Below are 26,021 nucleotides of genomic sequence, written 5' to 3'. Positions count from 1 at the left end.
TGGATAACAACACTATTCATGCTTTTACCTGTGTATCTCAGGCCTTGTCCTTACTGCTGTTTATTTGGATATAGTATTACTTTATTTAATTTTTTTAATTTGATAGGTATCTTGCGTATTTTGTTCTCTGAATTTGATTAAATATACACCACTTGTTACATTTTCAATACACTCAAAACAAACTTTGCAGAATGTTTTGGTCCAGGAATAAGTGACTTACACAAAAAAAAAGTTCAAATATATAAATCTCTGTGTGCGGTGTGGTTCAGCCTGAGGGCCCGTCTGTATGTGCTATCATGCCAATTCTTATGTCAATGATTGTCATGGCTTGACAATGAGCAATGGAGTTCGCAAGAGCGCAAACCATATACTGTTTTGAGTGAATTTTATAGGCTATCCTTTGTGGAGTATGACTGCATGTTTAAGTATGTATTTGGTCATCTGATTACTGCAATCTTCTTTACGGGTTGATGTAATGACAATATGAACGATTGAAGAAGCTGATGTCAACTCAACGTACAGAAGACATGATATAAAAAGGCAAAACTGACCCTAGGTCAGCACTGATGCTCTTGAGACATACAGTGCAGCCCTTCGTTCCCTCCTGTCCATTATCTTAAAATCGAAGCTGATCCTAGATCAGCACGGCTCCTCAGTCTTGTTACATGCAGCCCCAGATCTGTGGGAAGTCATGCATAATGCCCCCATCTGCATGCTCCATGAAGAATAGGAAGCAGTGTCATGCACCGTGGACAGACAGCAGTCATCTGTTTAAACCCATTAGGGGGCGCCAAAAGACGGGGTTATTCAGTTCATTCTGTACTTGTGTGAGTGCCTTAACAGGGGTCTGCGGAATGGGAAGAAAATGGCCCCCTTTCACTGAGATCTCTTTCTTTGTCATGTTTTGTGGAATGTGACCATTATTCCATCTGTATGCTTTTTGGGCATTATGCAAATTATATGCTAAACCCTGTCCTTGAATTTGAGCTGATGCATAAGAAATGGGGAAATGACGGCTAAACATCAATTTCACAAATGACAAGTCATAGATTTTTGTTACGTGCAATTACAGACATGTCTAGCATGCCCAATCTAAATGTAAGAAGAAGAACTCAAATGTCATGTAAGAGCAGATCATTTACATAACCGTATTTGCAAGACAACAATGTAATGGGGCTTACTACTGTGTAATGCAATATTTAATTCAAATGGAGGGCACAACAGAATGCAGGCGAGTTGAATGCCGCCCTCTTGTGGCCCATTTCAGCAGCGCTCGCGTGCGCACATCAGAGCCTCCTCGCGGGTTGTGGAGAGGAATGGAGAAGCCAGCAAGCGCGTGCAGTTACACCTTGTACACAGATGGCCGTGTGACTCCTATCTTGTAAATTATGTACATAAAGTAACGTCTGAAGGTATCTGCATGTATAAGTGTATATACATGTATGTCGCATCATCTGTGTGGCACATACCGTTAGACCTCCTGCCTGCTCTAGTGTAGATTTAGAAAGACTCGACTCTAGTTGGGATTTTCAAACTTGGATTTACCGACACGCACTAATGGTGAAGCTCAAATTTTAAAAAGGATATCATTTGAAAATGGTCGTATCTTGCATAATCTGATGGAATATTGCTGTTAAAATCATTATAGGCAATGAAGTGAAATTTAAAGGTCGCTTGAGCAACGTTTGAAATCATTTGTGTAGCTACATAACGGAATATAAATTATAGGGCTTGTTTAGCTAGCTTGCTAGCTGTCTGGGTTACCAGTTTGCCTAAAAAAATCAGAACGGACGTCACGAGATGATACATTTAGGTAAGTGCAGTTTTCGTGTTTTCTTGCTACATTGTTTCAATTGTAACGAATTTCCAACAGTGCTGGACAGCTTGGAATAGAATCCCTATTTCTGTTCACCAGGGTAGCTTAGGTGTTGGAATCTGTTATTGTACGCTAACTACCACGATGTCTAATTGGGGAGTTAAATGCTTCTACTCGGTGATATCGTGCCTCACATTTTCTTATTTAATCCCCAGCACAGGGCAGGCTTCAAAATTCATATATTTTTTCATAGGTTACATTGTTTGCGTTATGTCAGATTTCTGTAATGCTGGATAGCCTAGTATTCGCGCCCGTGCGCCTGCTCCATGGAAAATGCCATCAAATGTATTATTTGCCAATTGCTTGTTACGTTAGTTTAGCTTCCCCTGCTGAAACAACAAATATATTGTCTTATTATAACCTGGCGTATCCATTTATGATTTTTGTGGATTTCAATCTGATGTGTCAATCATAAATTATAGAAAACCCTCGCGCGCTAGGTGACAACATTTATCCTGCCACGGCTTCTACAGTCTGCTCCAGCCAGCAGTCAGCCAGCATGAGGAGCCTTTTGAGGAAGGACAATATAAACAATATCAGGCTATAGGCTACAAACACCATCATTAATTGCGTTTTGCTTTTATGTTAAGGTCAAATTAGAATCCATCAACATGATATGTCTTCTGACGACAACCACACATGGACCTATACTACAGACTGTAAAAATGACTATCATTGGCTGTCACTGGCTTGTCCATTTGTAAATCAGAATTGCCATTGCCAAATTATTATCCTCTTTTATTATTATTAAATGTTTTATATATATACATATACATAGTGATGATTCAAAATACATATTTTTTGTTTAAAAAAAGTTTGTTAAAAGACAGCATGGAAGCACTGGTATAATGTTTTATTGGATCCCCCACTGGGAGTAATAGCAGATGGTAGCGTCTGAAAGGGCACCCTATTCCCTATATAGTGCACTATGTTGAACAGAGTCAATAGGGCCCTGGTTAAAAGTAATGCACCATATAGGGGATAAGGTGCCATTTTTGGTTCAGCCACGTCCTATAATAGTGATGTACTCAAGTCATTATCAGACCACTCCTTCTTGATAAAAATGCTGAGGACTTAATAAATTAACCCCCTGATCCCAGTCACTGAAAACCATAAAGAGTACCGCTTATAATAAATCACTATTCTAATATAAACTATGAAACAGTTTGGTTCAGAGGTGACACTCAGTAGCATAGAAATACAATATGTGCCGTGGTCTGAGAGGCTTTGGTCATTCTGTTAATCCAATTTGATCAGTAGTATGATATGTAGTGGCCTAGACCTAAAACAGCAGGCCTGTCCATCCACCATGGGCGAGGGCTCCATCCACCACGAGCGAGGGCTCCATCCACCACGGGCGAGGGCTCCATCCACCATGGGCGGGGGCTCCATCCACCACGGCGAGGCCTCCATCCACCACGGGCGAGGCCTCCATCCACCATGGGCGAGGGCTCCATCCACCATGGGCGAGGCCTCCATCCATCATGGGCGAGGGCTCCAGGAATAGTAAACCACTTTAGTAGCATGTATAGTTGGCCTAGTTATAGTAATAAAAGTGCTCATTCATCCATAGAGATGGGAGCTTGAGTAGATGATGCTCCACTCCAGTAGTAGGCCTAGGTCCCTTCAGTAACATGTGTAACTCCTAATAATAAATGATTTCAGGTCAGAGGTGATCAGCTCAGTAGTATGTTGTATTAAAACAGCTTAATTCCTCCATTGGGATCGGAGCGCCATCTCAGTAGTAGATCTAAGACACTTTAGTAACATGTTGTAATCCTGACTCATCACAGAGACATCCGCTGATTAAGGCCCTCTCACCTGGATTAGATAGACTGTTGAGTGGGAGAGGGGAGGGGAGGAGAGGACAAGGGACAGAAGAAAGGAGTAAAGAGGAAAAGAGGGGGGAGGGGATGGGAGGACGGGGTTGGAGAAGAGGAGAGGGGACAGGAGAGGAGGGACAGGGGAGGACAGGAGAGAGGAAAAGAGAGGGGGAGAAGAGAAGGAGACAGGAGAGGAGAGGGGACAGGAGAGAGGAGGAGAGGAGAGTCGACAGGAGAGGAGAAGCGAGCAGAGAGAGGAGGACAGGAGAGAGGAGAAGAGAAGGGGACAGGAGAAGAGAAGAGAAGAGAGGGGGAGTGGGACAGCAGAATAATAGACGGTTAGATGATACTCCTTCCTCTCACTCTCGTCTCTGAGTGATCTCACTCGCCCCCCTCTCTCTCTCTTCCCCCCCTCTCTCTCTCTCTGAGTGATCTCACTCGCTCCCCCTCTCTCTCTTTCTCTTCCCCCTCTCTCTCTCTGAGGGATCTCAGTCCCCCCCTCTCTGAGGGATCTAAAGGTCCTCTGTGTGCTTGCTACCTACACTGCCCTCAGTGTCACATGCTTGACCTGGATTGGACAATAGTAGTTGTTGTGTTCTTAAGTCTTGGGTTCCTCCAATGGGAAGAGAACAACCACTGTGTGTTTGAGTGTTGTATGGAAGTTCCAAGTCCCAGACTAAATACAGGACAGGAGAAACACTATCAAAGAGTCGGATACTGTGATAGTGATTATGATTAGAGGAGAGGAAGGAAGTTTAACTTCTCTTTTCAAAGTTAGATAAGGCATTTTATGTCTTTGAACATCTCTCCTCAAAATATATTCTTATTGTAAACTGTGGTGTTGTTGTTGGACGGTCTGATGTCTGTGTACAAGTGCACATTTTCATTCAGCTTCTATCCAAATACAAACTATTCCTCTTCCTGGTATGTTGCTCAAGTCTAGACCTGTTAGCTGAAGCTGTGTGTTTTGGGCGTTGATATACAGTTTAAGTCGGAAGTTTACTTACACTTAGGTTGGAGTCATTAAAACTTGTTTTTAAACCACTCCACAAATTTCTTGTTAACAAACTATAGTTTTGGCAAGTCGGTTAGGACATCTACTTTGTGCATGACAAGTAATTGTTCCAACAATTGTTTACAGACAGATTATTTCACTTATAATTCACTGTATCACAATTACAGTGGGTCAGAAGTTTACATACACTAAGTTGACTGTGCCTTTAAACAGCTTGGAAAATTCTAGAAAATGATGTCATGGCTTTAGAAGCTTCTGAAAGGCTAATTGACATAATTTGAGTCAATTGGAGGTGTACCTGTGGATGTATTTCAAGGCCAACCTTCAAACTCAGTGCCTCTTTGCTTGACATCATGGTAAAATCAAAAGAAATCAGCCAAGACCTCATAATTTTTTTGTAGACCTCCACAAGTCAGGTTCTTCCTTGGGAGCAATTTCCAAACACCTAAAGGTACCACGTTAATCTGTGCAAACAATAGTACGCAGGTAAACACCATGGGACCACGCAGCCATCATACCGCTCAGGAAGGAGACGCATTCTGTCTCCTAGAGATGAACATACTTCGGTGCGAAAAGAGCAAATCAATCCCAGAACAACAGCAAAGGACCTTGTGAAGATGCTGGAGGAAACAAGTACAAACGTATCTATATCCACAGTAAAACGAGCACGGTAGAAGGTAGAAGCGACTGCTCCAAAACCCCATAAAAAAGCCACGGTTTGCAACTGCACATGGGGACAAAGATCATATTTTTTGGAGAAATGTCCTCTGGTTTGATAAAATAAAAATAGAACTGTTTGGCCATAATTACCATTTTTATGTTTGGAGGAAAAAGAAGGACGCTTGCAAGTCAAAGAACACCATCCCAACCGTGAAGCACAGGGGTGGCATCATCATGTTGTGGGGGTGCTTTGCTGCAGGAGGGACTGGTGCACTTCACAAAATACATGGCATCATGAGGAGGGGAAATGATGTGGATATATTGAAGCAACATCTCAAGACATCAGTCAGGAAGTTAAAGCTTGGTCGCAAATGGGTCTTCCAAATGGATAATGACCATAAGCATACTTACATAACCAAAGTTGTGGCAAAATGGCTTAAGGGCAACAATGTCAAGGTATTTGAGTGGCCATCACAAAGCCCTGACCTCAATTCCATAGAACATTTGTGGGCAGTACTGAAAAAGCGTGTGCAAGCAAGGAGGCCTACAAACCTGACTCAGTTACGCCAGCTCTGTCAGGAGGAATGGGCCAAAATTCACCCAACTTATTGTGGGAAGCTTGTGGAAGGCTACCTAAAACGTTTGACCGAAGTTAAACAATTTAAAGGCAATGCTACTAAATACTAATTTAGTGTATATTAACTTTTGACCCACTGGGAATGTGATGAAAGAAATAAAAGTTTAAATAAATCACTCTCTCTACTATTATTCTGACATTTCACATTCTTTAAAATAAAGTGGTGATCCTAACTGACCTAAGGCAGGGAATATTTAATAGGATTAAATGTCAGGAATTGTGAAAAACTGAGTTTAAATGTATTTGGCTAAGGTGTATGCAAACATCCGACTTCAACTGTAAATTAGTCAGACTGTCCCAGGTGTTGCTTTATATAGGCTCTTTACCCAGCATCTCTGTTCATCTCGGTATCCATCCCTCATCACATACGTCCAACCAGAGAAATAAATTAAGCTTTTACATGAATCATGCATTGACCCCAGGACAGTTCCAGTTACGGGTATGCCTTTAAAGTTAGGATTTTCCAGTAGCCTTTGATTGAATACAAAATGACTGGTACTTGATACTTTGACCAATAGGACACATTCTTTCATACCATCATCAAAGAACTGTATCACTGTTCATCCTTCTGAGATTGAAATGTAAACTCAGATGTCTGACTGATAGATACCTGCCACTGATGTCTGAATGATAGATACCTGCTACTGATGTCTGAATGATAGATACCTGCTACTGATGTCTGAATGATAGATACCTGCTACTGATGTCTGAATGATAGATACCTGCCACTGATGTCTGAATGATAGATACCTGCTACTGATGTCTGAATGATAGATACCTGCTACTGATGTCTGAATGATAGATACCTGCTACTGATGATTGAATGATAGATACCTGCTACTGATGTCTGAATGATAGATACCTGCTACTGATGTCTGAATGATAGATACCTGCTACTGATGATTGAATGATAGATACCTGCTACTGATGATTGAATGATAGATACCTGCTACTGATGATTGAATGATAGATACCAGCCAATGATGATTGAATGATAGATACCTGCTACTGATGTCTGAATGATAGATACCTGCTACTGATGATTGAATGATAGATACCTGCTACTGATGATTGAATGATAGATACCTGCTACTGATGATTGAATGATAGATACCTGCTACTGATGATTGAATGATAGATACCCACCACTGATGATTGAATGATAGATACCTGCTACTGATGATTGAATGATAGATACCTGCCACTGATGATTGAATGATAGATACCTGCGAGTGATGTCTGAATGATAGATACCTGCTACTGATGTCTGAATGATAGATACCTGCTACTGATGATTGAATGATAGATACCTGCTACTGATGATTGAATGATAGATACCCACCACTGATGATTGAATGATAGATACCTGCGAGTGATGTCTGAATGATAGATACCTGCTACTGATGATTGAATGAAAGATACCTGCTACTGATGATTGAATGATAGATACCTGCTACTGATGATTGAATGATAAATACCTGCTACTGATGATTGAATGATAGATACCTGCCACTGATGATTGAATGATAGATACCTGCTACTGATGTCTGAATGATAGATACCTGCTACTGATGATTGAATGATAGATACCTGCTACTGATGATTGAATGATAGATACCTGCTACTGATGATTGAATGATAGATACCTGCTACTGATGATTGAATGATAGATACCTGCTACTGATGATTGAATGATAGATACCTGCTACTGATGTCTGAATGATATATACCTGCTACTGATGTCTGAATGATAGATACCCGCCACTGATGATTGAATGATAGATACCTGCTACTGATGTCTGAATGATAGATACCTGCTACTGATGATTGAATGATAGATACCTGCTACTGATGATTGAATGATAGATACCTGCTACTGATGATTGAATGATACATACCTGCTACTGATGATTGAATGATAGATACCTGCTACTGATGATTGAATGAAAGATACCTGCTACTGATGATTGAATGATAGATACCTGCTACTGATGTCTGAATGATAGATACCTGCTACTGATGATTGAATGATAGATACCTGCTACTGATGATTGAATGATAGATACCTGCTACTGATGATTGAATGATAGATACCTGCTACTGATGATTGAATGATAGATACCTGCTACTGATGATTGAATGATAGATACCTGCCACTGATGTCTGAATGATAGATACCTGCTACTGATGATTGAATGATATATACCTGCTACTGATGATTGAATGATAGATACCTGCTAATGATGATTGAATGATAGATACCTGCTACTGATGATTGAATGATAGATACCTGCTACTGATGTCTGAATGATAGATACCTGCCACTGATGATTGAATGATAGATACCTGCCACTGATGATTGAATGATAGATACCTGCTACTGATGTCTGAATGATAGATACCTGCCACTGATGATTGAATGATAGATACCTGCTACTGATGTCTGAATGATAGATACCTGCTACTGATGTCTGAATGATAGATACCTGCTACTGATGTCTGAATGATAGATACCTGCTACTGATGATTGAATGATAGATACCTGCTACTGATGTCTGAATGATAGATACCTGCCACTGATGATTGAATGATAGATACCTGCTACTGATGATTGAATGATAGATACCTGCTACTGATGATTGAATGATAGATACCTGCCACTGATGATTGAATGATAGATACCTGCTACTGATGATTGAATGATAGATACCTGCTACTGATGTCTGAATGATAGATACCTGCTACTGATGATTGAATGATAGATACCTGCTACTGATGATTGAATGATAGATACCTTCCACTGATGTCTGAATGATAGATACCTGCTACTGATGATTGAATGATATATACCTGCCACTGATGATTGAATGATAGATACCTGCTACTGATAATTGAATGATAGATACCTGCTACTGATGATTGAATGATAGATACCTGCTACTGATGATTGAATGATAGATACCTGCTACTGATGATTGAATGATAGAAACCTGCCACTGATGTCTGAATGATAGATACCTGCTACTGATGATTGAATGATAGATACCTGCTACTGATGATTGAATGATAGATACCTGCCACTGATGATTGAATGATAGATACCTGCTACTGATGTCTGAATGATAGATACCTGCTACTGATGATTGAATGATAGATACCTGCCACTGATATCTGAATGATAGATACCTGCTACTGATGTCTGAATGATAGATACCTGCTACTGATGATTGAATGATAGATACCTGCTACTGATGTCTGAATAATAGATACCTGCTACTGATGTCTGAATGATAGATACCTGCCACTGATGTCTGAATGATAGATACCTGCTACTGATGATTGAATGATAGATACCTGCTACTGATGATTGAATGATAGATACCCACCACTGATGATTGAATGATAGATACCTGCGAGTGATGTCTGAATGATAGATACCTGCTACTGATGATTGAATGAAAGATACCTGCTACTGATGATTGAATGATAGATACCTGCTACTGATGTCTGAATGATAGATACCTGCTACTGATGATTGAATGATAGATACCTGCCACTGATGTCTGAATGATAGATACCTGCTACTGATGATTGAATGATAGATACCTGCTACTGATGTCTGAATGATAGATACCTGCTACTGATGATTGAATGATAGATACCTGCTACTGATGTCTGAATGATAGATACCTGCCACTGATGATTGAATGATAGATACCTGCTACTGATGATTGAATGATAGATACCTGCTACTGATGATTGAATGATAGATACCTGCTACTGATGATTGAATGATAGATACCTGCTACTGATGATTGAATGATAGATACCTGCCACTGATGTCTGAATGATAGATACCTGCTACTGATGATTGAATGATAGATACCTGCTACTGATGATTGAATGATAGATACCTGCCACTGATGTCTGAATGATAGATACCTGCTACTGATGATTGAATGATAGATACCTGCCACTGATGATTGAATGATAGATACCTGCTACTGATGATTGAATGATAGATACCTGCTACTGATGTCTGAATGATAGATACCTGCCACTGATGATTGAATGATAGATACCTGCTACTGATGATTGAATGATAGATACCTGCTACTGATGATTGAATGATAGATACCTGCTACTGATGATTGAATGATAGATACCTGCTACTGATGATTGAATGATAGATACCTGCCACTGATGTCTGAATGATAGATACCTGCTACTGATGTCTGAATGATAGATACCTGCCACTGATGATTGAATGATAGATACCTGCTACTGATGTCTGAATGATAGATACCTGCTACTGATGATTGAATGATAGATACCTGCTACTGATGATTGAATGATAGATACCTGCTACTGATGTCTGAATGATAGATACCTGCTACTGATGTTGAATGATAGATACCTGCTACTGATGATTAATGATAGATATACTGAATTGAATGATAGATACTGCTACTGATGATTGAATGATAGATACCTGCTATGATGATTGAATGATAGCTACTGATGATTGAATGATAGATACCTGCTACTGATGATTGAATGATAGATACCTGCTACTGATGATTGAATGATAGATACCTGCTACTGATGATTGAATGATAGATACCTGCTACTGATGATTGAATGATAGATACCTGCTACTGATGATTGAATGATAGATACCTGCTACTGATGATTGAATGATAGATACCCACCACTGATGATTGAATGATAGATACCTGCTACTGATGATTGAATGATAGATACCTGCCACTGATGATTGAATGATAGATACCTGCGAGTGATGTCTGAATGATAGATACCTGCTACTGATGTCTGAATGATAGATACCTGCTACTGATGATTGAATGATAGATACCTGCTACTGATGATTGAATGATAGATACCCACCACTGATGATTGAATGATAGATACCTGCGATGATTGAAGTGATGTCTGAATGATAGATACCTGCTACTGATGATTGAATGAAAGATACCTGCTACTGATGATTGAATGATAGATACCTGCTACTGATGATTGAATGATAAATACCTGCTACTGATGATTGAATGATAGATACCTGCCACTGATGATTGAATGATAGATACCTGCTACTGATGTCTGAATGATAGATACCTGCTACTGATGATTGAATGATAGATACCTGCTACTGATGATTGAATGATAGATACCTGCTACTGATGATTGAATGATAGATACCTGCTACTGATGATTGAATGATAGATACCTGCTACTGATGTCTGAATGATATATACCTGCTACTGATGTCTGAATGATATATACCTGCTACTGATGATTGAATGATAGAAACCTGCCACTGATGTCTGAATGATAGATACCTGCTACTGATGATTGAATGATAGATACCTGCTACTGATGTCTGAATGATATATACCTGCTACTGATGTCTGAATGATAGATACCCGCCACTGATGATTGAATGATAGATACCTGCTACTGATGTCTGAATGATAGATACCTGCTACTGATGATTGAATGATAGATACCTGCTACTGATGATTGAATGATAGATACCCACCACTGATGATTGAATGATAGATACCTGCGAGTGATGTCTGAATGATAGATACCTGCTACTGATGATTGAATGAAAGATACCTGCTACTGATGATTGAATGATAGATACCTGCTACTGATGATTGAATGATAAATACCTGCTACTGATGATTGAATGATAGATACCTGCCACTGATGATTGAATGATAGATACCTGCTACTGATGTCTGAATGATAGATACCTGCTACTGATGATTGAATGATAGATACCTGCTACTGATGATTGAATGATAGATACCTGCTACTGATGATTGAATGATAGATACCTGCTACTGATGATTGAATGATAGATACCTGCTACTGATGTCTGAATGATATATACCTGCTACTGATGTCTGAATGATATATACCTGCTACTGATGATTGAATGATAGAAACCTGCCACTGATGTCTGAATGATAGATACCTGCTACTGATGATTGAATGATAGATACCTGCTACTGATGTCTGAATGATATATACCTGCTACTGATGTCTGAATGATAGATACCCGCCACTGATGATTGAATGATAGATACCTGCTACTGATGTCTGAATGATAGATACCTGCTACTGATGATTGAATGATAGATACCTGCTACTGATGATTGAATGATAGATACCTGCTACTGATGATTGAATGATAGATACCTTCCACTGATGTCTGAATGATAGATACCTGCTACTGATGATTGAATGATATATACCTGCCACTGATGATTGAATGATAGATACCTGCTACTGATAATTGAATGATAGATACCTGCTACTGATGATTGAATGATAGATACCTGCTACTGATGATTGAATGATAGATACCTGCTACTGATGATTGAATGATAGAAACCTGCCACTGATGTCTGAATGATAGATACCTGCTACTGATGATTGAATGATAGATACCTGCTACTGATGATTGAATGATAGATACCTGCCACTGACGATTGAATGATAGATACCTGCTACTGATGTCTGAATGATAGATACCTGCTACTGATGATTGAATGATAGATACCTGCCACTGATGTCTGAATGATAGATACCTGCTACTGATGTCTGAATGATAGATACCTGCTACTGATGATTGAATGATAGATACCTGCTACTGATGTCTGAATAATAGATACCTGCTACTGATGTCTGAATGATAGATACCTGCCACTGATGTCTGAATGATAGATACCTGCTACTGATGATTGAATGATAGATACCTGCTACTGATGATTGAATGATAGATACCACCACTGATGATTGAATGATAGATACCTGAAGTGATGTCTGAATGATAGATACCTGCTACTGATGATTGAATGAAAGATACCTGCTACTGATGATTGAATGATAGATACCTGCTACTGATGTCTGAATGATAGATACCTGCTACTGATGATTGAATGATAGATACCTGCCACTGATGTCTGAATGATAGATACCTGCTACTGATGATTGAATGATAGATACCTGCTACTGATGTCTGAATGATAGATACCTGCTACTGATGATTGAATGATAGATACCTGCTACTGATGTCTGAATGATAGATACCTGCCACTGATGATTGAATGATAGATACCTGCTACTGATGATTGAATGATAGATACCTGCTACTGATGATTGAATGATAGATACCTGCTACTGATGATTGAATGATAGATACCTGCTACTGATGATTGAATGATAGATACCTGCCACTGATGTCTGAATGATAGATACCTGCTACTGATGATTGAATGATAGATACCTGCTACTGATGTCTGAATGATAGATACCTGCCACTGATGTCTGAATGATAGATACCTGCTACTGATGATTGAATGATAGATACCTGCCACTGATGATTGAATGATAGATACCTGCTACTGATGATTGAATGATAGATACCTGCTACTGATGTCTGAATGATAGATACCTGCCACTGATGATTGAATGATAGATACCTGCTACTGATGATTGAATGATAGATACCTGCTACTGATGATTGAATGATAGATACCTGCTACTGATGATTGAATGATAGATACCTGCTACTGATGATTGAATGATAGATACCTGCCACTGATGTCTGAATGATAGATACCTGCTACTGATGATTGAATGATAGATACCTGCTACTGATGTTGAATGATAGATACCTGCTACTGATGTCTGAATGATAGATACCTGCTACTGATGATTGAATGATAGATACCTGCTACTGATGATTGAATGATAGATACCTGCTACTGATGATTGAATGATAGATACCTGCCACTGATGTCTGAATGATAGATACCTGATACCCTACTGATGTCTGAATGATAGATACCTGCTACTGATGATTGAATGATAGATACCTGCTACTGATGATTGAATGATAGATACCTGCTACTGATGATTGAATGATAGATACCTGCTACTGATGATTGAATGATAGATACCTGCTACTGATGATTGAATGATAGATACCTGCTACTGATGATTGAATGATAGATACCTGCTACTGATGATTGAATGATAGATACCTGCTACTGATGATTGAATGATAGATACCTGCTACTGATGATTGAATGATAGATACCTGCTACTGATGATTGAATGATAGATACCTGCTACTGATGATTGAATGATAGATACCTGCTACTGATGATTGAATGATAGATACCTGCTACTGATGATTGAATGATAGATACCTGCTACTGATGTTGAATGATAGATACCTGCTACTGATGATTGAATGATAGATACCTGCTACTGATGTCTGAATGATAGATACCTGCTACTGATGATTGAATGATAGATACCTGCTACTGATGATTGAATGATAGATACCCGCCACTGATGATTGAATGATAGATACCTGTGATGTGATGATCTGAATGATAGATACCTGCTACTGATGATTGAATGAAAGATACCTGCTACTGATGATTGAATGATAGATACCTGCTACTGATGTCTGAATGATAGATACCTGCTACTGATGATTGAATGATAGATACCTGCCACTGATGTCTGAATGATAGATACCTGCTACTGATGATTGAATGATAGATACCTGCTACTGATGTCTGAATGATAGATACCTGCTACTGATGATTGAATGATAGATACCTGCTACTGATGATTGAATGATAGATACCCGCCACTGATGATTGAATGATAGATACCTGCTACTGATGATTGAATGATAGATACCTGCTACTGATGTCTGAATGATAGATACCCGCCACTGATGATTGAATGATAGATACCTGCTACTGATGATTGAATGATAGATACCTGCTACTGATGTCTGAATGATAGATACCTGCTACTGATGATTGAATGATAGATACCTGCTACTGATGATTGAATGATAGATACCTGCCACTGATGTCTGAATGATAGATACCTGCTACTGATGATTGAATGATAGATACCTGCTACTGATGTCTGAATGATAGATACCTGCTACTGATGATTGAATGATAGATACCTGCTACTGATGATTGAATGATAGATACCCACCACTGATGATTGAATGATAGATACCTGCGAGTGATGTCTGAATGATAGATACCTGCTACTGATGATTGAATGAAAGATACCTGCTACTGATGATTGAATGATAGATACCTGCTACTGATGTCTGAATGATAGATACCTGCTACTGATGATTGAATGATAGATACCTGCCACTGATGTCTGAATGATAGATACCTGCTACTGATGATTGAATGATAGATACCTGCTACTGATGTCTGAATGATAGATACCTGCTACTGATGATTGAATGATAGATACCTGCTACTGATGATTGAATGATAGATACCTGCTACTGATGATTGAATGATAGATACCTGCTACTGATAATTGAATGATAGATACCTGCAACTGATGATTGAATGATAGATACCTGCCACTGATCTCTGAATGATAGATACCTGCTACTGATGATTGAATGATAGATACCTGCTACTGATGTCTGAATGATAGATACCTGCCACTGATGATTGAATGATAGATACCTGCTACTGATGATTGAATGATAGATACCTGCTACTGATGATTGAATGATAGATACCTGCTACTGATGATTGAATGATAGATACCTTCCACTGATGTCTGAATGATAGATACCTGCTACTGATGATTGAATGATAGATACCTGCTACTGATGTCTGAATGATAGATACCTGCCACTGATGATTGAATGATAGATACCTGCTACTGATGATTGAATGATAGATACCTGCTACTGATGATTGAATGATAGATACCTGCTACTGATGATTGAATGATAGATACCTGCTACTGATGATTGAATGATAGATACCTGCCACTGATGTCTGAATGATAGATACCTGCTACTGATGATTGAATGATAGATACCTGCTACTGATGTCTGAATGATAGATACCTGCCACTGATGTCTGAATGATAGATACCTGCTACTGATGATTGAATGATAGATACCTGCCACTGATGATTGAATGATAGATACCTGCTACTGATGATTGAATGATAGATACCTGCTACTGATGTCTGAATGATAGATACCTGCCACTGATGATTGAATGATAGATACCTGCTACTGATGATTGAATGATAGATACCTGCTACTGATGATTGAATGATAGATACCTGCTACTGATGATTGAATGATAGATACCTGCTACTGATGATTGAATGATAGATACCTGCCACTGATGTCTGAATGATAGATACCTGCTACTGATGATTGAATGATAGATACCTGCTACTGATGTCTGAATGATAGATACCTGCCACTGATGATTGAATGATAGATACCTGCTACTGATGATTGAATGATAGATACCTGCCACTGATGTCTGAATGATAGATACCTGCCACTGATGATTGAATGATAGATACCTGCTACTGATGATTGAATGATAGATACCTGCTACTGATGATTGAATGATAGATACCTGCTACTGATGATTGAATGATAGATACCTGCTACTGATGATTGAATGATAGATACCTGCTACTGATGATTGAATGATAGATACCCGCCACTGATGATTGAATGATAGATACCTGCTACTGATGATTGAATGATAGATACCTGCTACTGATGTCTGAATGATAGATACCCGCCACTGATGATTGAATGATAGATACCTGCTACTGATGATTGAATGATAGATACCTGCTACTGATGTCTGAATGATAGATACCTGCTACTGATGATTGAATGATAGATACCTGCTACTGATGATTGAATGATAGATACCTGCCACTGATGTCTGAATGATAGATACCTGCTACTGATGATTGAATGATAGATACCTGCTACTGATGTCTGAATGATAGATACCTGCTACTGATGATTGAATGATAGATACCTGCTACTGATGATTGAATGATAGATACCCGCCACTGATGATTGAATGATAGATACCTGCGAGTGATGTCTGAATGATAGATACCTGCTACTGATGATTGAATGAAAGATACCTGCTACTGATGATTGAATGATAGATACCTGCTACTGATGTCTGAATGATAGATACCTGCTACTGATGATTGAATGATAGATACCTGCCACTGATGTCTGAATGATAGATACCTGCTACTGATGATTGAATGATAGATACCTGCTACTGATGTCTGAATGATAGATACCTGCTACTGATGATTGAATGATAGATACCTGCTACTGATGATTGAATGATAGATACCCGCCACTGATGATTGAATGATAGATACCTGCTACTGATGATTGAATGATAGATACCTGCTACTGATGTCTGAATGATAGATATGATAGCCACTGATGATTGAATGATAGATACCTGCTACTGATGATTGAATGATAGATACCTGCTACTGATGTCTGAATGATAGATACCTGCTACTGATGATTGAATGATAGATACCTGCTACTGATGATTGAATGATAGATACCTGCCACTGATGTCTGAATGATAGATACCTGCTACTGATGATTGAATGATAGATACCTGCTACTGATGTCTGAATGATAGATACCTGCTACTGATGATTGAATGATAGATACCTGCTACTGATGATTGAATGATAGATACCCACCACTGATGATTGAATGATAGATACCTGCGAGTGATGTCTGAATGATAGATACCTGCTACTGATGATTGAATGAAAGATACCTGCTACTGATGATTGAATGATAGATACCTGCTACTGATGTCTGAATGATAGATACCTGCTACTGATGATTGAATGATAGATACCTGCCACTGATGTCTGAATGATAGATACCTGCTACTGATGATTGAATGATAGATACCTGCTACTGATGTCTGAATGATAGATACCTGCTACTGATGATTGAATGATAGATACCTGCTACTGATGATTGAATGATAGATACCTGCTACTGATGATTGAATGATAGATACCTGCTACTGATAATTGAATGATAGATACCTGCAACTGATGATTGAATGATAGATACCTGCCACTGATCTCTGAATGATAGATACCTGCTACTGATGATTGAATGATAGATACCTGCTACTGATGTCTGAATGATAGATACCTGCCACTGATGATTGAATGATAGATACCTGCTACTGATGATTGAATGATAGATACCTGCTACTGATGATTTAATGATAGATACCTGCTACTGATGTCTGAATGATAGATACCTGCCACTGATGATTGAATGATAGATACCTGCTACTGATGATTGAATGATAGATACCTGCTACTGATGATTGAATGATAGATACCTGCTACTGATGATTGAATGATAGATACCTGCTACTGATGATTGAATGATAGATACCTGCACTGATGTTGAATGATAGTCTGATGATTGAATGATAGATACCTGCTACTGATGTCTGAATGATAGATACCTGCTACTGATGATTGAATGATAGATACCTGCTACTGATGATTGAATGATAGATACCTGCTACTGATGATTGAATGATAGATACCTGCCACTGATGATTGAATGATAGATACCTGCTACTGATGATTGAATGATAGATACCTGCTACTGATGATTGAATGATAGATACCTGCTACTGATGATTGAATGATAGATACCTGCTACTGATGATTGAATGATAGATACCTGCTACTGATGATTGAATGATAGATACCTGCTACTGATGATTGAATGATAGATACCCACCACTGATGATTGAATGATAGATACCTGCTACTGATGATTGAATGATAGATACCTGCTACTGATGATTGAATGATAGATACCTGCCACTGATGTTGAATGATAGATACCTGCTACTGATGATTGAATGATAGATACCTGCTACTGATGTCTGAATGATAGATTGAATGATAGATACCTGCCACTGATGTCTGAATGATAGATACCTGCTACTGATGATTGAATGATAGATACCTGCTACTGATGATTGAATGATAGATACCTGCCACTGATGATTGAATGATAGATACCTGCTACTGATGATTGAATGATAGATACCTGCTACTGATGATTGAATGATAGATACCTGCTACTGATGATTGAATGATAGATACCTGCTACTGATGTCTGAATGATAGATACCTGCTACTGATGATTGAATGATAGATACCTGCTACTGATGATTGAATGATAGATACCTGCTACTGATGATTGAATGATAGATACCTGCTACTGATGATTGAATGATAGATACCTGCTACTGATGATTGAATGATAGATACCTGCCACTGATGTCTGAATGATAGATACCTGCTACTGATGATTGAATGATAGATACCTGCTACTGATGTCTGAATGATAGATACCTGCTACTGATGATTGAATGATAGATACCTGCTACTGATGATTGAATGATAGATATGCTACTGATGATTGAATGATAGATACCCACCACTGATGATTGAATGATAGATACCTGCTACTGATGATTGAATGATAGATACCTGCTACTGATGATTGAATGATAGATACCTGCTACTGATGATTGAATGATAGATACCTGCCACTGATGTCTGAATGATAGATACCTGCTACTGATGATTGAATGATAGATACCTGCTACTGATGATTGAATGATAGATACCTGCTACTGATGATTGAATGATAGATACCTGCTGACTGATGATTGAATGATAGATACCTGCTACTGATGATTGAATGATAGATACCTGCTACTGATGATTGAATGATAGATACCTGCTACTGATGATTGAATGATAGATACCTGCCACTGATGTCTGAATGATAGATACCTGCTACTGATGATTGAATGATAGATACCTGCCACTGATGTCTGAATGATAGATACCTGCTACTGATGATTGAATGATAGATACCTGCTACTGATGATTGAATGATAGATACCCACCACTGATGATTGAATGATAGATACCTGCTACTGATGATTGAATGATAGATACCTGCCACTGATGATTGAATGATAGATACCTGCCACTGATGATTGAATGATAGATACCTGCTACTGATGATTGAATGATAGATACCTGCTACTGATGATTGAATGATAGATACCTGCTACTGATTATTGAATGATAGATACCTGCTACTGATGTCTGAATGATAGATACCTGCCACTGATGTCTAAATGATAGATACCTGCTACTGATGATTGAATGATAGATACCTGCCACTGATGTCTGAATGATAGATACCTGCTACTGATGATTGAATGATAGATACCTGCCACTGATGATTGAATGATAGATACCTGCTACTGATGTCTGAATGATAGATACCTGCTACTGATGTCTGAATGATAGATACCTGCCACTGATGATTGAATGATAGATACCTGCTACTGATGTCTGAATGATAGATACCTGCTACTGATGATTGAATGATAGATACCTGCTACTGATGATTGAATGATAGATACCTGCTACTGATGTCTGAATGATAGATACCTGCTACTGATGATTGAATGATAGATACCTGCCACTGATGTCTGAATGATAGATACCTGCCACTGATGTCTGAATGATAGATACCTGCTACTGATGATTGAATGATAGATACCTGCTACTGATGATTGAATGATAGACACCCACCACTGATGATTGAATGATAGATACCTGCTACTGATGATTGAATGATAGATACCTGCCACTGATGATTGAATGATAGATACCTGCCACTGATGATTGAATGATAGATACCTGCTACTGATGATTGAATGATAGATACCTGCTACTGATGATTGAATGATAGATACCTGCTACTGATGATTGAATGATAGATACCTGCTACTGATGTCTGAATGATAGATACCTGCCACTGATGTCTGAATGATAGATACCTGCTACTGATGATTGAATGATAGATACCTGCCACTGATGTCTGAATGATAGATACCTGCTACTGATGATTGAATGATAGATACCTGCTACTGATGATTGAATGATAGATACCCACTACTGATGATTGAATGATAGATACCTGCTACTGATGATTGAATGATAGATACCTGCCACTGATGATTGAATGATAGATACCTGCCACTGATGATTGAATGATAGATACCTGCTACTGATGATTGAATGATAGATACCTGCTACTGATGATTGAATGATAGATACCTGCTACTGATGATTGAATGATAGATACCTGCTACTGATGTCTGAATGATAGATACCTGCTACTGATGATTGAATGATAGATACCTGCTACTGATGTCTGAATGATAGATACCCACCACTGATGATTGAATGATAGATACCTGCTACTGATGATTGAATGATAGATACCTGCTACTGATGTCTGAATGATAGATACCTGCTACTGATGATTGAATGATAGATACCTGCTACTGATGATTGAATGATAGATACCTGCCACTGATGTCTGAATGATAGATACCTGCTACTGATGATTGAATGATAGATACCTGCTACTGATGATTGAATGATAGATACCTGCCACTGATGATTGAATGATAGATACCTGCTACTGATGATTGAATGATAGATACCTGCTACTGATGATTGAATGATAGATACCTGCTACTGATGATTGAATGATAGATACCTGCTACTGATGTCTGAATGATAGATACCCACCACTGATGATTGAATGATAGATACCTGCTACTGATGATTGAATGATAGATACCTGCTACTGATGATTGAATGATAGATACCTGCTACTGATGTCTGAATGATAGATACCTGCTACTGATGATTGAATGATAGATACCTGCTACTGATGATTGAATGATAGATACCTGCCACTGATGTCTGAATGATAGATACCTGCTACTGATGATTGAATGATAGATACCTGCTACTGATGTCTGAATGATAGATACCTGCCACTGATGATTGAATGATAGATACCTGCTACTGATGATTGAATGATAGATACCCGCCACTGATGATTGAATGATAGATACCTGCTACTGATGTCTGAATGATAGATACCTGCTACTGATGATTGAATGATAGATACCTGCCACTGATGTCTGAATGATAGATACCTGCTACTGATGATTGAATGATAGATACCTGCCACTGATGTCTGAATGATAGATACCTGCTACTGATGATTGAATGATAGATACCTAGATACTGATGATTGAATGATAGATACCCACCACTGATGATTGAATGATAGATACCTGCTACTGATGATTGAATGATAGATACCTGCCACTGATGATTGAATGATAGATACCTGCCACTGATGATTGAATGATAGATACCTGCTACTGATGATTGAATGATAGATACCTGCTACTGATGATTGAATGATAGATACCTGCTACTGATGATTGAATGATAGATACCTGCTACTGATGTCTGAATGATAGATACCTGCCACTGATGTCTGAATGATAGATACCTGCTACTGATGATTGAATGATAGATACCTGCCACTGATGTCTGAATGATAGATACCTGCTACTGATGATTGAATGATAGATACCTGCTACTGATGATTGAATGATAGATACCCACCACTGATGATTGAATGATAGATACCTGCTACTGATGATTGAATGATAGATACCTGCCACTGATGATTGAATGATAGATACCTGCCACTGATGATTGAATGATAGATACCTGCTACTGATGATTGAATGATAGATACCTGCTACTGATGATTGAATGATAGATACCTGCTACTGATGATTGAATGATAGATACCTGCTACTGATGTCTGAATGATAGATACCTGCCACTGTACAAATGCTCCCACAGTTTTATTGTGCAACGTTTTTATTGTGCAAAGGTCTTCATCAGGCTCAGATGTCTACAATCCTTTGAATGGCCTTATTTAGATGTGTTGCCAGGCAAAGGACAGTGTAGCAACAACTCTTGTATTCAAACTTTTCTTTCTTTCCAACAGGCGGTCGGTTTCGGTGCTGTGCTCACACGAGCAGGCCTTTAACGGGCTTATGAGAGTTCCTCCATCCATGTCCCCTCCTGTCCTCACCAGTGTCCCACCTCCCCCTGTCCCGCCTCCTCCCCTGCCCCCTTCCCCTGTCCTCTTCCGTGGCAGGTCCTCGCCCTCGTTCCCCTTTCCTACCTGTGTTCCTTCATATCCCCCCCTTCATCCACGTCCCTCCCCCCAGTCCTTGTGGGGTTATTTAAGATACTATTTGAAGAGGTAGGGTTTCAGAAGTTTTTGGAAGTTAGGCAGGGACTCCACTGTCCTGACTTTAGGGGAAGCTTGTTCCACCATTGGGGTGCCAGGACAGAGAAGAGCTTTGACTGGGCTGAGTGGGAGCTTCCCTACCGCAGGGGTGGGATGCCAAGAGACCAGAGGTGGCAGAACAGAGTGCTTGGGTTGAGATGTAGGGTTTGAGCCTGATGGTATGGAGAGGCATTTCCCCTTGCAGCTCCGTAGGCAAGCACCTTGAAGATGATGCTTAGACTGGAAGCCAGTGTAGTGTGCAGAGGAGCAGGACCAGACGGACTGAGCTATTCTGGCTAAATTGCAGGGGTTTCATGGCAGCAACGGGGACCCCAGCCAACAGAGAGTTGCAGTAGTCCAGACAGAAGATGACAAGTGCCTGGATTAGGACCGGCACCACTTCCTGTGTGAGTAAAGGTCGTATTCTACTGATATTGTAGAGCGGGTCACTGCTTTGATGTTTGCAGAGAACAACAGGGTGTTGTCCTGGGTCACGGACATGCCAAGTCTCCCCGGCCCCCTGAAGGGTTTGAACCCACCAGTAGTGTGGGTCGATAGGGCAGCGTGGCACCGGGGCACCAATGCAGTGACCCCGATAGGGCAGCGTGGCAGCGGCACACCAAAGCAGTGACCCCGATAGGGCAGCGTGGCACCAAACACAAATAGATCACTATTTAAGTCAATGATGTCATAATGAGTGTATTGGCGGCGATTTGTGCAGTGATTTTATTTCTATGACCAAACTGCTGTGCCCTGGCCGGAGCAATACGCCACAGGGCAAAACCCACCGAGCTTCTGCTCCTTATACTCCTAGTCACAGTCAGTGGCCATGTCTGAATACCAATACTAGCACACTACACACTTAAACTGCATTTCGGCGTTTGATCTAGTAGAATTCACTCGTCTTTTCCGACATGTTTGACAACATCTGATAATGAGATAAATTGACGCGCTGTACCAAAATGAATGACTGGCGGGCATTGGATGGCGCCTTCCGAGTACTATTTCTACAAATTTCACATATTATAAAACTTTTTTTTCTTGTATAATATTTAGTACACTAGTATGGGTATTCAAACACAACCAGCCACTCAGCCTATAGAAATATTACTATGCTAATGGAATCAAATAGCTCCAGTCATTTTTCTCTATCCCCAATCCATCCACTCTCATTCCTCTCTTTTTCTCATGTTCTCTGTCCTATTCATCCCTGTGCAAACAGTAGTTGTTTTTGTTCAAGCCGAAATGTAGCTATAGTCACTGCTTTCATTCACACAAACACTGGCATATTTAATCAGGGAGAATCCCCCACAACCCCCTTTTTTGTCTGTGCCACCCCCCCTTCATTTCTCTCTTGTTCTCTTTCACGCAACATTTTTCCCACCCCTTCAAACCAGCCAGCCCCATTGCTTCTTTCTCAAGGGCATATCAACAGATTTTTCACCAAGTCGGTTCATGGATTTGAACCAGCAACTTTTTGGTTACTGACCCAACGCTCACCTGCCGCTCTTTTTCTCTAAATATCTCTCCCTCTCTCGCGCTCTCTCTCTCTCTCTCTCTTTCAATTTGGAACCTTGATGTCCCCTCTCTCCACTCTCATTCCCTTTCTGTCCACACACACACACACACACACACACACACACACACACACACACACACACACACACACACACTGCATCCCACCCCCAACACACACATGCACGACCACGCACACAGTGAAACACAAACACACACTGGCACGCACCCCATTCCCCAGGCTCCTCCTTTGTCCGCCTGACTAAATCACCAGAAGTTGTTCAGTCCCAGGGGATTAATGTGTGTATGCCCATGAAGGGAGGGATGAAAAAGAAGGAAGAGAGGGAAAGCGGGAGCACAGTGTTTGTTATGTTTGCAGTGCAGCGACTCTGTGGTACAGAGGGACCCTCTGTTGTCCATGTCCATGGTGTACTATGTGATGGAGACTGTGGTAGCCTAAATTGTGTGATGGAATTTAGTTTCCCATGCTTGCATTAGCCTGTACATTAACTACGTTTTCAAACTTTGAGTTCATGTTTCATTAGAGAAGTATGGGGTTACCACGTGACACATTTTACTGTAGCTAGTTTGTCATGTTTGCAGTAGACTGTAAAAAGAAAATCTACTTTGAGTTCCAGTTTCATAGAGAAGTTTGGGGTTAAATGGAACTGAGCAGTAATTGGCAAATTGTAAACGATTCGTAATAATCAACTGAAAGAGTCATGATGATTTCTGCTGTGCATTAAAAAAATATATATATATTAGGCTGCATGTCAAGTGTACACACCTATATGATCCATAAAGGGCCTGGAGGGACAGGGAGGCAGAACACAGCTGGATGTTCAGATCTCATTACATGTAGGCCTACTTGATGTAACTCCATTACTGCAAGGCTGAATGGATGAGATTCAGACCAGCAGTGACATGATGTGATTGTGAACATGTGCCTTCACACAAAAACACAGGGTCTACGATCCAAATGGCAACATATTCCCTATATAGTGCACTACTTTAGACCAGAGACCTATGCACACTATTTCCTATATAGTGCACTCCTTTTGAGCAGGGCCCTGGTAAAAAGTAGTGCACTATTTAGGAAATATGTTGCCATTTGGGACACACACCATACAAAGCCTCCCAAAACCAGGCTTTGTCTAAGCAGTATTTTGTTTGTTATCCTTATCTCTTATGACCACTGATATTTATCATATTTGCTGCCAATTTGGGAGGTAATTTCCGAGGATTTGTTATTTTTTTTAAAGAGGACATGTGTTTGTGTGCACGCACGTATGGTACAGTTGTGTGTGTATTAGAGGTCGACCGATTAA

At 39.7% G+C, this 26,021-nt stretch overlaps 1 protein-coding gene across 1 annotated transcript in view; it reads left to right on the top strand.

The window, feature by feature from the left end:
* Positions 1 to 1,323: 1,323 nt before the first annotated feature.
* Positions 1,324 to 26,021, top strand: part of LOC115132510 (uncharacterized) — a 153,024-nt gene continuing 128,326 nt past the window's right edge. Inside the window, exon 1 of the mRNA XM_065021095.1 lies at positions 1,324 to 1,813. The gene's annotated coding sequence lies outside the window, so the exon portion shown is untranslated. The remainder of the gene's footprint in view (positions 1,814 to 26,021) is intronic.

This window comes from Oncorhynchus nerka, linkage group LG7 (genome assembly GCF_034236695.1).
Source record: "Oncorhynchus nerka isolate Pitt River linkage group LG7, Oner_Uvic_2.0, whole genome shotgun sequence".
NCBI classification, from domain to species: Eukaryota; Metazoa; Chordata; class Actinopteri; order Salmoniformes; family Salmonidae; genus Oncorhynchus; species Oncorhynchus nerka.
This window is presented reverse-complemented; position numbering and strand designations above follow the sequence as displayed.